This window comes from Leopardus geoffroyi, chromosome C1, assembly GCF_018350155.1.
Source record: "Leopardus geoffroyi isolate Oge1 chromosome C1, O.geoffroyi_Oge1_pat1.0, whole genome shotgun sequence".
Lineage (NCBI taxonomy): Eukaryota > Metazoa > Chordata > Mammalia > Carnivora > Felidae > Leopardus > Leopardus geoffroyi.
The window spans coordinates 47,994,888-48,008,684 of record NC_059328.1 but is presented as its reverse complement, the minus strand read 5'-3'; the positions used below and the strand labels follow the sequence as shown (position 1 = coordinate 48,008,684).

The 13,797-nt window shown below is 46.2% G+C and overlaps 1 long non-coding RNA gene across 1 annotated transcript; it reads right to left on the bottom strand.

Moving 5' to 3' along the window:
- Positions 1 to 514: 514 nt before the first annotated feature.
- Positions 515 to 12,779, bottom strand: LOC123597975. Its single transcript, XR_006712339.1, has 3 exons — positions 6,693 to 12,779; positions 3,871 to 3,937; positions 515 to 1,375 (listed from the first exon to the last, which is right to left on the bottom strand). It is a non-coding gene; the product is annotated as an uncharacterized LOC123597975 (long non-coding RNA).
- Between the last annotated feature and the right edge of the window lie 1,018 nt (positions 12,780 to 13,797).

Sequence of the window (13,797 nt, the reverse complement as noted above, 5' to 3'; positions counted from 1 at the left end):
CCCGAGGTGGGGCTCGAACTCGGGAATGGTGAGATTATGACCTGAGTTGAAGTCAAATGCCTAACCGACTGAGCCACCCAGGTGCCCCTGGAAACGTAGGCAGAAGAGTAGTAAGATGGTCAAATGTGGTTAGAAAGCTCACTGTGGTACAGGTGGGGAGAATGGACTAACAGGGAGGGGACCAGTGAAGAGGCTGGTCAAGGTGAGGGCCTGTGGTAGCTGTGGAACATGGAGAATTGCTCTGGCGAGCCCCCACTCACATTGAAGCTTCAGCATAGACAACAGCTCAGAGAAGGAGCTTCAGTCCAGCTAGAAGCTTTCCTTAAGGCACCCTGAAAACTCTCTCCCATTCCCTCAAACAGAAGAAGAGTTCAGTGGCAGTTAACAGCAATGGCTTTGAAGTCAGCTTGTGAGACACTGCATGGTGCCTCCACTGCTAACTAGCTATGTGACCTTGGGCAACTTGCTTATTCTCTCTGTTGCCTCAGTTTCCTTATCTATGAAGTAAAGATAATAAGGGCCATCTGGGTGGCTCAGTTGGTTGAGCATCTGACTCTTAATTTGGGCTTAGGTCATGATCCCAGGATCGTGGGATTGACCCCTGCATCAGGCTGGAGTCTGCTTGAAAGTCTCTCCCCACCGCCTCCCCAGCTGGCGCATTCTCTCTCTTTCTCTGATATAAAACATAATAAATAAATAAATATAATAATATTACCTACCTCTGAGGGTTATTGTGATTAAATTGTTCAATGCATTTAAAGTGCATAGAACAGTGTTTGGCAATGATTAAGTGTGCAGTTAAAAGCAGAGTTATAGTGTCATCACACCCATTCGCTGTAGGGGAATTGTGTGTTTGTGGGTGTACCGGACCAGTCTGAGAACTCCTTGGGGACAGGTAACCTCATGTCCAGCAGAGAGCCTGGGACATAGACTCCTCAAAGAATACCTGTGGAACGGATTAGAGTGAGGCTAATGACAAAGAGATATGTAGGAGTTAAATCACGCATCACTGGGGGTTGATTGGACATTACAGAGAGGGTTAGAGAGGAGAATAAAATCATTTCTAGGGTTCTGAACGGGGACAGCAAGATGATGGTGATGTCATGGCTGAGATAGGGAATTAGAAAGAAGAAACTGGATCTGAGGAACAGAGGCTAACACACACAAGATCAAATCAATAGGACTGAAAGAAGCTGAGGTTTGAACTCAGATTCCACAGACAGTTTATAAGAACGTGCATGTCTGTGCCAAGCACAGGATCTAATGCATAGCACTTCATAATACGTATCAGATGAGGTGGGGAATGTTTGCATGAATGGACGTCTTTTGTAGATGCCAGGATATCATGGTTGCTTTTCTCTTCAATGATAGAGGTCTGTGTGGAGGTTAAAAGAAAAAAAATAAATAAATAAAAAGTCACCATAAGATTTATTTTTCTAATCTTTCTCTTAAGTTTTATTTATTTTGAGAGAGAGAGAGTGAGTAGGGGAGGGGCAGAGAAAGAGGGAGAGAGAGAGAGAATCCCAAGCACTGTCAGCTCAGAGCCCCATGCAGGACTTGAACTCATGAACTGTGAGATCAAGACCTGAGCTGAAGTCGGACACTTAATTGCCTGAGTCACCACCCAGGCATCCCCACCGTCAGATTTAAAAATGAAGAACTGGTAGCCGGTATTTTAAGTGAGTGAATATGGGAGCCATCTTTTTCCCTTTTTTTGACACATCAGGACATGTTTTATTATCTCCAGCTTCAGGACATAGTCTCGCAAACTGCTAGGAAGGATGACTCAAACCAGGAAGTTTGGCAAAGCCCAGGCGAAAAAAAAAAAAAAAAAAAGAAAAAAAAAAAAAGCAATATCAAGGAATCTAGGAACATAGGAAAATGCCTGGCGACAAGCGAACAAGTCACACGGGCTCCTCTACGTATGACTCCAAGTTCAGTCACCACACCTCCTCAGACACAAGCTGAAGTCGAGCTGCTTGTGGGGCTGGCGTCTGAGTAGGAGAAGCAGAAAGAACCGTCTGCAATAGTTCCTGTTTGGAATTGATAAGCTTTCCTTCAGTACAAGGTAGCTAGTAGAGCAGTAATGGTAATTATAAGAATGCCTATAAGGGGCGCCTGGGTGGCGCAGTCGGTTAAGCGTCCGACTTCAGCCAGGTCACGATCTCGCGGTCCGGGAGTTCGAGCCCCGCGTCGGGCTCTGGGCTGATGGCTCAGAGCCTGGAGCGTGTTTCCGATTCTGTGTCTCCCTCTCTCTCTGCCCCTCCCCCATTCATGCTCTGTCTCTCTCTGTCCCAAAAATAAATAAACGTTGAAAAAAAAAATTAAAAAAAAAAGAATGCCTATAATTAATCAACTTTTACTACTTCCAGAACATGGTAAGTGCCTTACAAACATCATTTCATTTAAACCTCCTCAATTCCTACAAGAAACATGCTGCCTGTCCCCTGTGGAAAGATGGGGAAACTCAGCCGCGGAGAAGTGAAGTAACCTGACCGAGGTCACACAGCGAGTGAGGCCTTGAGATCTGAAGTCCAGCTTGCCTGACTCCAAAGCCTGTGATACTCACCCTATTCACACACAGTTTTTCTCTGTGACTCCTTTACACTGGGGCCGTGCAGAGTTTAACTTCATCTAAGCGAGTCTAATTGGGGCATGAGGCTCACATTCTAACTCCAGGTAGGACAAGACGAGAGTGTCCCTGCTCAAAGGCCCTTCATCGGTCCAAAAGAATCAGAGAGGCATTGTGCAAGGATCAAGAGACACGGGGTCAGAGAACTGGGTCCAGATACTGACATTGCCACTTACTAGTGGCAAGGCTTTCCCCCGATCGCTTAAATTCTTCAGGCCTCTGTTTGTTAGTTTCTTCGTTTTCACTCACCCCTGACTCTGGAATATAAGAGGGTTTGCCTAGGGATGCCTGGGTGGCTCAGTTGGTTAAGTGTCCAAGTCTTGATTTAGGTTCAGTTCATGATCTCATGGTTCATGGGTTCGATCCCTGTGTCAGGCTCTGCGCTGACAGCATGGAGCTTGATTGGGATTCTCTCTCTCTCTTTCTCTCTCTGCCCCTCCCTCACTTGTGCACTCACTCTCTCTCTCAAAAATAAATAAACTTAAAAAAAAGGGTTTGCAGAAATGATTTGTCAAAGCTTTTGAAAAACTGTTCTTTTTATTTCAACATTTGTATCTTTTCCACTAGAAACTTTTCCTGTCAAAAAGTAATATGTACTTACTAAAGAAAAAACATATTTTAAAAAAAAGGTAATATGCAATTGTTTAAGAAAGGATACAGACAAGTAAAAATAAATCTGATTCTTTTTAGTGCAAATGGAATCACTCTTCAAATTCTGAACTTAAAGGACTATCAGAGAGGCTGGCTCCAGCTTTAACAATAGCAATAAAAAGTCATGTTTGGGTCTTTCCTGTCACTTCCTAAACATTTCTTGACTTTCCTTTTGAAGAAGTTTGTATTTCATATTGCACTTTTCAGTGCTTAGATCTAAAGACGTACAAAGTTCTTATGAAGACTTTTTTATTCTTTTGAGGACTGCAAATAAAATAGAGCAAAACAAAAACATACTAGGGAATATTTTTTTTCCCCCAAAATAATTCACTCCACCATCTTTTATTAAGAGGGGCGCCTGGGTGGCGCAGTCGGTTAAGCGTCCGACTTCAGCCAGGTCACGATCTCGCGGTCCGTGAGTTCGAGCCCCGCGTCGGGCTCTGGGCTGATGGCTCAGAGCCTGGAGCCTGCTTCCGATTCTGTGTCTCCCCCTCTCTCTGCCCCTCCCCCATTCATGCTCTGTCTCTCTCTGTCCCAAAAATAAATAAACGTTGAAAAAAAAATTTAAAAAAAAAAAAAGAACTCACCGTGTCCAGGTCTGGTGTGAGGCGATACCCAGAATGCAGTGCGATCCCTGGTGAGGAGGCCCAATGCCTAGTAGAAGAAGTGAATGGAGTTAAGTACGCAGTGCCCTGAGCTCACGCAAAGGGAGCTATGAATTCTGCCACAGAGCAGGGGACAAAGGCTGAGTCCAACAGATGGCAAAGACTTAGAAAAGCAACCACTAGCCCTCGGGTGATTATCTGGTTCTAGAGTGGCATAGGATTTATCTTCCATGCTGGGGTACTTGATAACGAAAGGGGAAGTACTGATATGTCAGAATACTGGGTGAACACCAGAATTTCCTGGGCAAACGAGATCAGATGGTCACCTCACTTCATGCTAACATTTCGTTGTGAGAAACGGGGCTCTGAATCTCATTTTCTTTTAAGTTTATTTATTTATGTTGAGAGAGAGAGAGAGAGAGAGTAAGCAGAAGATGAGCAGACAAAGAGGAGACAGAGAATACCAAGCAGTCTCCATGCTGTCAGCACAGAGCTGGACATGGGGTTCAGGGCTCAGTCTCACAAACCATGAGATCATGACCTGAGCCAAAATCAAGAGTCGGATGCTTACCAACTGACTGAGCCACCCAGGCGCTCCTGAATCTCATTCTTTACACATTGAAACCTGTGATGGAAATGGCATGTTCAGAATGCTCCAGGGAAGGCTTCCCCACCCTGGCTAACTTCCTGAACAACTTGTAGAGGTTCCCTTAACAATGCCTTTCAGTCCTGTTGTTGGAATCTAGCATAACGTCAACACAGCAAACAAATTGTTCAAACTAAAAAAGCACATTCTTGTATCGTCCTTAACTTAGTTTCATAGTGACATGAGACTTTCCAAACCACATTGATGTTCAGCCTTAGGAGTTTGGGGTTTTCCACACTGCTTTGGGGACCAACTCAGAGCCCTAACTCTCAATGTTTCCAGTTGATATTCCTTGATTTATTTGTGTGTTTAGTTATAATTCCAAAGAGGTTATGATGATTTTCTCCTTGCAGAGACTATTTGGAAAGTCTTGGGAGTAGAAGAGGAAATACAAAACATTTTATTTTTTTTAATTTATTTTTTTTTTTAATTTTTTTTTTCAACGTTTATTTATTTTTGGGACAGAGAGAGACAGAGCATGAACAGGGGAGGGGCAGAGAGAGAGGGAGACACAGAATCGGAAATAGGCTCCAGGCTCTGAGCCATCAGCCCAGAGCCTGACGCGGGGCTCGAACTCACGGACCGCGAGATCGTGACCTGGCTGAAGTCGGACGCTTAACCGACTGCGCCACCCAGGCGCCCCTCACAAAACATTTTAAAATAAGACTGGTGCCATCAAGATGTGACATCTGCTTGTGCATGAGGCAGAAAGCACAGCATGTGCAAAGGCACAGGGGCAGGAAAAACCATGGAGGGAATTGTGTGGAATTCTCTGGCTGGAAATGAGCTTGGGAATATGGTGGGAGGAAAGTTGAGGGGTGCCTGGGTGGCTCAGTCGGTTAAGCATCTGACTTCAGCTCAGGTTATGATCTCATGGTTCATGAGTTTGAGCCCCGCATCAGGCTCTTTGCTGACAGCTCAGAGCCTGGAGCTTGCTTCAGATTCTGTGTCTCCCTCTCTCTGCCCCTTCCCAGCTTGCACTCTGTCTCTTTGTCTTTCTCAAAAATAAATAAACATTAAAAAAATTTTTAAATGGGGAGTTGAGACTAGATAGTGAAGGCCCTTGAATGCCACCCCAAGGAGTTTAGACTTCATCCTGTTGGAATTAATGAGCCTCTGGAGCTGTTCAAGCAGGATATTTGCTTTTGGAAAGAGAGAAAGCCAGGGAGAGTCAGTGGTCCTGGAGCCAATTTCTCCCTTCAGGTTTGCAGTGTTGATTTGCTCCAAACTTTTCCTTAATGTGTTCCCTGACTCACTATACTCCAAACACCACCCCAACGGAATGTATCTCAATCTACTAGTGATTATAGACACAAATTTCAGATGCTTTGGGTTTAGCCCAATCCCAAACCGAGGATGGATTGGAATCTTTTAGCATTCCCTAGCCCTATGCCCACATGGGAGTCTGGATGGATGAGGGGGCTGGCCAGGCACAGAGAGGTGAGAGTGGGGGCCTTCTCTCTTCTGACCACCCTCTTGGAAACTGCTCCCAAAGACTTTCCTTGGGGGAATTTATAATCTTCATTCCCTCCACCCTCCACCCAAATCAGGTCTGCCTGGGCGCCAAGTCCAAAGTCATGAAGCTGATGTAAAAATGGCAGCTGTATACTTTTCAGCTACTTGGGATGCTTAATGAATGGACTGGCTTGAAAGATGAAAGGCTCCTTGACCCCAGAGGTATTTGAACAGGCTTGCTTTAGAGAGGTTTCTTTCAGGCAGTAGGAAATTGGAGTCTGACAAATGAGGATTCTACTCTGCATCCGACTACTTACAACCTCTGAGCCTCTGTTATCTCAGCTGTAAAATAGGGATCATAATAGCACCTTCTTTATAGGGTTCTCAAGGGGAAAAACAAACAAACAAACAAACAAGATAATGATGTCGCTTGACCCAATGTTAGGCACTGGTATGTATTCTGTAAACGCTGGCAATCATCATGGTTAGCAGGGTCATCTACAACTGGTTGAGCTTTGTGCTTCCAATGGTGAAACAGTCATTTATTTCTGAGTATGACCTCTACTCTGGAACATGACACAAGCAGAAGTCCTATAGGCAAAGAACTGGTCATCAACACCATTGACTATTACCCATCAGAGACCATCTAGCTGTGGGAACCAAACTTCCCATTTTGCAGAGGGAGAGGAATTAAGTTACACACATTAAGTTACAGATGGGTTCTTGACGAGACCTCATGCTTCCCTCACGTTCAGTACCGTTCTTTTTGTTTCATTTTCTGTTAGCAAGCAACATTCAGGACCTTCAGTGATCCTGCCTTCCTTACATATACGAACTCATTCAATTCTTACAGTAACCTCATGCAGCTGATCTCATTGTTAATCTCCATTTTGATAAAATGAATTGAAAATGAGAGAGGTTAAATCATTTATTCAAGCCTCACAGCCAGCAAGCAGTAAAGCCAAGATGGGAGCCTGGGCAGTCCTGCTTCAATGCCCGGCTCCTTAACTATAACCACATACTGACCCCTCAAAGTGAAAAAAAATGTGTGCTGTCTCCCTTAGAGGAACACATTCCCTGGAGAAGAGACACAAAGCCACAAGAGTGTCTAGTCACATGTCTCAGGCACAAGGAGAACAAAAGAGGGAGGGTTTAGTTCTGCAAGGAGAGGAAGGAGAGAATTCGGAAAGCTGCCTGGAGGAGGTGGCCTCTAGTCAGTTTTCAGAGCTGGCTTGTTGTCCTCTAAGCTGATGAGGGCATGGGCAATGCGAAGGCATTCCTGGCACATGGAAGCATCTCAGCTGAGGCAGGCAGGTATGAAGCGGAGGGTCTTAGCGGATACCACAAGGGCCAGGACACCAGCCACTAACTCGGTGTGCGACATGGGCAAGTTACTTAACCTCCAGAGACCTCAACTGCTTCTTCTGTAGAATGGGGATAATAACCCTGCCTTGTGAAACTATTTGAACATTAAATGAAATCATGTGTTATTCTTCTTCCTTTATTTACCCATTATAAAACTATTTCCCTCAGTAAAAATTTTTAATTGAGTCTTTTTTTTTTTTACACTTACGCTCACGGTAGCATTAGCAATAATCCTGAGTGGGTTATTAGTCATTCGTAATAACAATATAATTAATGATAATGTTAATTGCCTTTGATGGAGGGCACTAAGTACTTAATATGTATAATCTATATTTATCTAATCTACTCCTCAAAACATACCTTAAAGATAAGTATCATCATCCCCATTTTTTCAGAGAGATTAAGAAATTTACACAAAGGTCACCAGCTAGGAAGTGGCAGGACTAGTTTTCAGACCTAGGTCTGTCTGTCCAGAAAAATGCCCGACAGACAGAGAATGCCCTGTGTTTTGAGTTCATGTTGGTCTTGGCAAAGTCCCTCAGCCTCTTTCTCAGAAAGAAAACAAACATTGGAAGGGGTTTGCTAACACGTTGGAACAGGAACGCCCTAGTGAGGGAGGGAAGGGGCCCGCTGAGGCAGGAAGATGAGTCCATATTTGGAGGGTGGGGTTGGGGAGGCCCCTCAGCCTTTTCTCCCCAAGCCCAGAGGTCCCAGGGAGAGCCTGGCTTGAACTGGAACCTTGAGCTGCCCAGAAGTCATGGCGTCTTGGCAGGTAGGTGTGTGCCTTCTCAGGCTTCAGGTGGCCCCGGCAAGCCAGCGGAGTCCTGCCCGCCTGTGAGGGCTGTGGGCTGCAGGCTGGTAACCCAGCCCTTCCCCCGTGGGTGTCTCCCAGGCAGCAGGGAGTTAATCTGCTATCTGTTGGGAAGGCTTCCAGAACCCTCCTCCCCCGCCTGTGTTTGCTCAGGGCTGGGCTCTTCAGAAACTGAAACCAGCAAGACACCAGGCCGGCCAGGCCTCCTGGGATCCTGCCTGGGTTTACCTTCTATGGGGAGGATCAGAGAGCTGGGCGGAGCAGAGTCTGGAGCCTGGGCAGGGCCTGCGGATGTGGCAGGCTCCCCTCGGCCTCCTCCCCGGGAGTTAGGCCCACCCCCGCCTCCACCACCACCACCAGGGACCAGCTCAGGGCCCTGGGGAAGCACATGGCCAGACAAGCCAGGGTGGCCCTGCCCCTCACCACCTCTGAGACACTGAACAAACCACTGAACTCCAGTTTCAGTTGCTTGCACTGTAAAATGGGGATAAATAATGCCTGGCCTTTGGATTCGGTAACATATGTGTAGTGCTTAACACGTAAGAAGTGCTCAGTATATAGGGTCACTGTATCAATGTCCTCGTTGCTGTCGTTGCTCTTGCCGTGGGGGCAGCCTGCTTTGTGAGGTAGTTAGCCCCCATGGCTCAAAGTGTTCAAGCAAAAGTTGAACGAGACGGGAAAAAAGAAAAAAGAAACAGAACAGGAGGGGATTCACACTGCCATACCCACATACTGGCCTGGTCCCTCCAGAATCACCCGGGAAGCCCAAGCACCACCTCAGACCCACTGAATCCAAACTTGTTGGATTTATCTAATCCTGAAGGCAAACTTTTACAAAAGTGCAGCTTCCTTTTATGAGCCAATGACCTAGGCCAATAATTTCTACATTTTCCATCTTTGAAAGGCCCTCATGCTTTTCCCTCCTACACCATCGATTAACTAGCGTAAGATATTTTATGGACCAAACTAGATTTGTTAACTCATAATTAACTCATTTGCACACTACATATGGAGACTGTAAAGACCCAGAGTTCATTCAACGAATAATCATTCACTCAACGAATATTTATTGAATAACTGGCATGTGCCAGGCTCTGTGCTATGTCATAGGGGATGGTGGAAAACAAGGTGGACAAGAGCTCTGTCCTTCTGGGCTTTCCAGTCGGGCATGGAAGTGCAGAAAAGGAACAAGGATTCAAACACTGACACTGAAGCCAAGAGAATTCCACAGAGTAGAAGACACACAATATTTCTACAGTAAGCAGATAGCGTTCCAGTCAATAGCAAGTAAAGTTGATGTATCAGTTCCTCTGTACAGCATCCATACAGAGAGAGATGGAGGCCCCTCCCCAGCATGCACTTACCCATGGGCACACACACACACACGCACACACACACACACACACATACACACACCAATGGCATTATTATTTTTATGAATCCCAAGAGGTCCAGGGTCTTTGGATCAAGAACAGCTAAGGCCTTATGAAGAAAGGAAGACACTTTGGACCTAATTCCTGCTCAGGCCCGTCCCATTGCCTCTAACACCCCATGAACAGCTTCTGGCCGGTGACCCTAAACACTCTGAGCAGAGTGGCTAAGGGTGTGGGTTCCAAAGCCAGACAGCCTGGGATTGAACCCCAGCTTGATTCCTTATTAGCTGCATGATCATGGACAGGCTCCTATGAGTTCACAGGCACGTAGGCAAGCCCTCTGTGTGCCCATGAATGATAATACCCACTCAGAGCTGTTGTGGAGATTATAGAGATGGTAGTGAACGCCTCGGAAGGCATCAGCATCTGAGCTGTTCTTATCCTATACTACTTTTTTGCCTTTGATGGTCTCTCTGCTTCAAGTACCACCCTCCCTTTTCTATCCGGGGAGTGTAGAGTTACTGGTACAACGTCCCTTCCTCTCTAGAGCCTTCCTTGGTTACTTCACCAGGTAGCGTGATGCTTTCTCCTCTGGGTTGCTACAGCTCTTCACGCATACCTCTTAGAGTGCCTCACACACCACAACCGTGTTTCTTATTGTAGAGGCGTTCTCCTCCCTCTCTGGATTACAGGTTCTTGAAGAGCAGGGGCCATATTTTATACGTCTTTTCATCTTTAGGGACAAGACGGTCCCTCAGACAGAATAAACACTTGCCACTGCCTGTTGAACTAATAATGAAGGATAGACAATGGGGGGATGGATGAAGTGACATGCCCAGGATCACAGAATTCTGGTCTGCATTTAGTGTATGTTAGGAAGAGTGCTTTCCTGAGCTTCCGGCTTCTCATTTGGAAAACAGAACCGATAATAATGGTACCTAGGTCTCAGGGTTGGGAGGGTTAAATGAGGTACATACAGGGCAGTGTTCAAGTATGAGCTTTAGAAGCAGATTGTTTGAGTGCAAGTCCCAGCTTCACTACTCATAAGTTATGTGAGGTCTGATATATTCTCGACCTCGCTGTGCCCAGAGAAGATCGATCTTAAACCAAAAAGAGCATATCATCATTAATGGGCTATTCAGAGAATGAAAGGAGATACTCTTTATGAAGTCACCAGTGCCTGGCACAGAGTAGGTATTCAGCAAATAAGTATTGGTTCCTTCCACCACTTTCTCCAAACCTGTAGGCCCTGGACTCTGAAAGCCTGAAACAGCTGTTCAAATGCTACATTTTGCTCTGAGTGACTAATGTCCCTTAAGCCAAGGTTGGAAAGCCGACTCCAGAACTAAGCTTATTCGAGTGCTGAATTAGAGGCAGGGAATGTGGCTGCCTGGTTTATTTAATTAATAAGGAAACTTTGGAAAAGGGGGCAATTTAAAATCAACAAGCATGCCAAGGAAATTAAAAAGAAAGAACTAGCCCACAATTTCATATGTGGGTTTCATATGTCATTGGAATAGTCCCTTCTGTAAAGACATGAATAGTTGGGATCATCCAAACCCAAGTTAATGATTTACAAACTGTAAGACCAATGGCCGGAATTCTGTTTGGGGAGCAAATGAACCAGTTAATCAGTGTACTGCCCTGTAACGATTCTTGAATTTCCTACTGCTTTATCATAACATTTTCATAATAAACTCATTATTCAAAATTCTCCAGTGGCCACATGTCTATTACTAAAGCATAATACTAAAGGGTATGGAAGAGAAAAAAAGGTATTTTCATTTTGGACCTGGAATCCCATCATACTCCCAGACCGATCGCCCCAAACCTCCTTTTGGTAGGATTTAGAAGAGGTTGAAATGAGGTTGCCCAGGACCCTGGGAGCTATGGTTGTCAGTGGCCCAGTCAGCCAGCATTTGGCAGTTCAGTTCAGATAGGAAACTGGAGAGGGCAGGGGTCTCAATAGACCCAAGGGATGAGCTGCACGGTGGGGAAGGTGGAGGGCAGGAATCTTATTAGCAAAACCAGCTGCCTGCCAAGTTGGGCGTGTGTCCGAATTTCTGAAGAAAAGGAAATCACAGCTGTTAGCTTTAGCCTCAAGCCTCTAAGGACTGGGAAGAAAGTGGGGTGGGGGTGGCTAGGGAGAGTACTCCACTCCCTCTGCCCCAAGCACACTCTACCTGCATACGGCATCCTGATCTTTCTTAACCTAGCACCTCCTTATCCAGACCTTGAGCCAGGTCAGACACCTGCTCCAAAAACTCTTCCCGAATCTCTCCAATTGGGGGAAGAATCGCTCTCTTCTTCCCCATGTGCCTGGGGAACTTTGTGTCTCCGTTTTAAAATTTCTCAGACTTCTTTACGATATGCCTGCCAACCTCCTCCATTCTTTTTTTCTCTTATCTTCCTCTTTTTAAATAGCTTTATGGGGGTATAACTGACATACAATAAACCGCATATACTTGAAGGCACAATTCCTTACGGATGGACCTGCGAACCATAGCACCACCAAGACAGCGAACGTATCCATCATCCCAAAGGTTTCTTCGTGGCTCCCTTCTCTAAACAGACACCCATCTGCTTTCTGTCCCTGTAGATCAGCATTTCCTACAGTTCTATATAAATGGAGTGATAGAGTATATCCTCTATTTCGAGTGGCTTCACTCACTGAGCACAGCTATGTTGAGATTCATTTGTTCTACCTTCCCTCTTCCCCGAAACATGGGCTTCCCTGGAGAGAAATGGGGTGCAGCCAGAGCACGAAGCTCGACATAGGGCACACAGGAAGAGCCATGGTGGAAGACACTGGGGTGTGATGGGCAGATCTCTCTGGACTTGGCATCAGGACATCATGGATCTCAGGTATAGAGTCATGCCCGGACTCGATCACTGCCAGCTGTGCAGAAGTGAGTCACTCATAATCCGAGCCTCAGTTTCCTCACTTGTAAATTGGGATGATGATACACCTCCCTGCTCTGGGGAGAGCTCTGTGCGACTCCACAGAGCCCAGGGATAAAGTGCTCTATAAACTGTGAAGGGTCAGTCCTGGGCGAGGATTAGGCCTGAATCAAGCCAGCAGCATAGTGGGAACACCCCAGCTCCAAGGGCTATTTAAAGGCCTGCACGCATTTCTTTCCGGGGACGATGCATGGTTTGTCGATTCCTCACAGAAATGGCCAATAAGGGTTATGCGTGGTGGCCTTTAATCCTGGCCCAGTCACCAAAATTTCAAGGATTCTTTTCCCTCAATCTCCCCGCCTCCCCTTTCCTCTGCATAGACTGTGTTTATTTACAAGGCCTCTCTCCCTCCAGAGAGCTGCATGTGACCGGAGGATTCCTCCTCTGGCCTGGAGCCTGCTGATAAGGGCAGTCCATCTGCTGGGGGCTCCAAGGCCTGCAGGAACAGGAACTGAGCAGTGGAGGGGAGCAGAGGGGGAGCCTGCCAGGCCTGGCTGTGGCTTCCTTTGGCCAGGACTGACAGAGGGGGGATGAGGTGTGACCGGAGAGAAGGAAATAGTTGTCTCCCGTTGGAAACCGACTTGACCTATAAAATCACACCAGATTTGAGGACGCTTCCTATGCACCACCCCCTCCCCACCCCCCCACCATGAACGGAATTTCTCATTCGCTGCTGTTTAGGGAAGAGAGGTGAGGTCAGCTGCTAGGACACACACAGGGAGATTCAAGAGCTAGCAGCACTTGGGGAAGCCACTGTCCCTCCTGGCCAGGCAGGCGGTCGTCAATTAGAGCTACCTTTTGTTGAATACCTGCTCTGCATCAGGCACTATGTTTCTCTAAGCTTTACAGTGTAAGCTTTAAAGCCATATGGAGGGGGGAATATGCACCCTCTCATGTCACAGCTGATAAAGGTGAAATAACACGTCCAAGGTCACTTAGGACGTGAGCCAGAATTTGAACTCCGTGATGTCTGACAACAGAATCCATGTTCTTTTGAGAATTTGAGGACATTGATTCTCAAAGAATGAACTTAATAATAAATTATTTCCTGGCCATGCCCTGTTAAAAGAAGGCTCTGTGACCAATTTAATATAGGGAATGTTATATATAATGTCCCTATCATGAAGACCCACGGTGTCCTTTTGTGTCTAGAAGGTTTTGAAATAAAACCTTAAAAAAAAAAAAAAAGTGGGGAGTGCCTGGGTGGCTCAGTCAGTTGAGTGTCTGACTTCGGCTCAGATCATGATCTCTCCTTTGTGGGTTCGAGCCCTGCACCAGGCTCTGGGCTGACAGTTCAG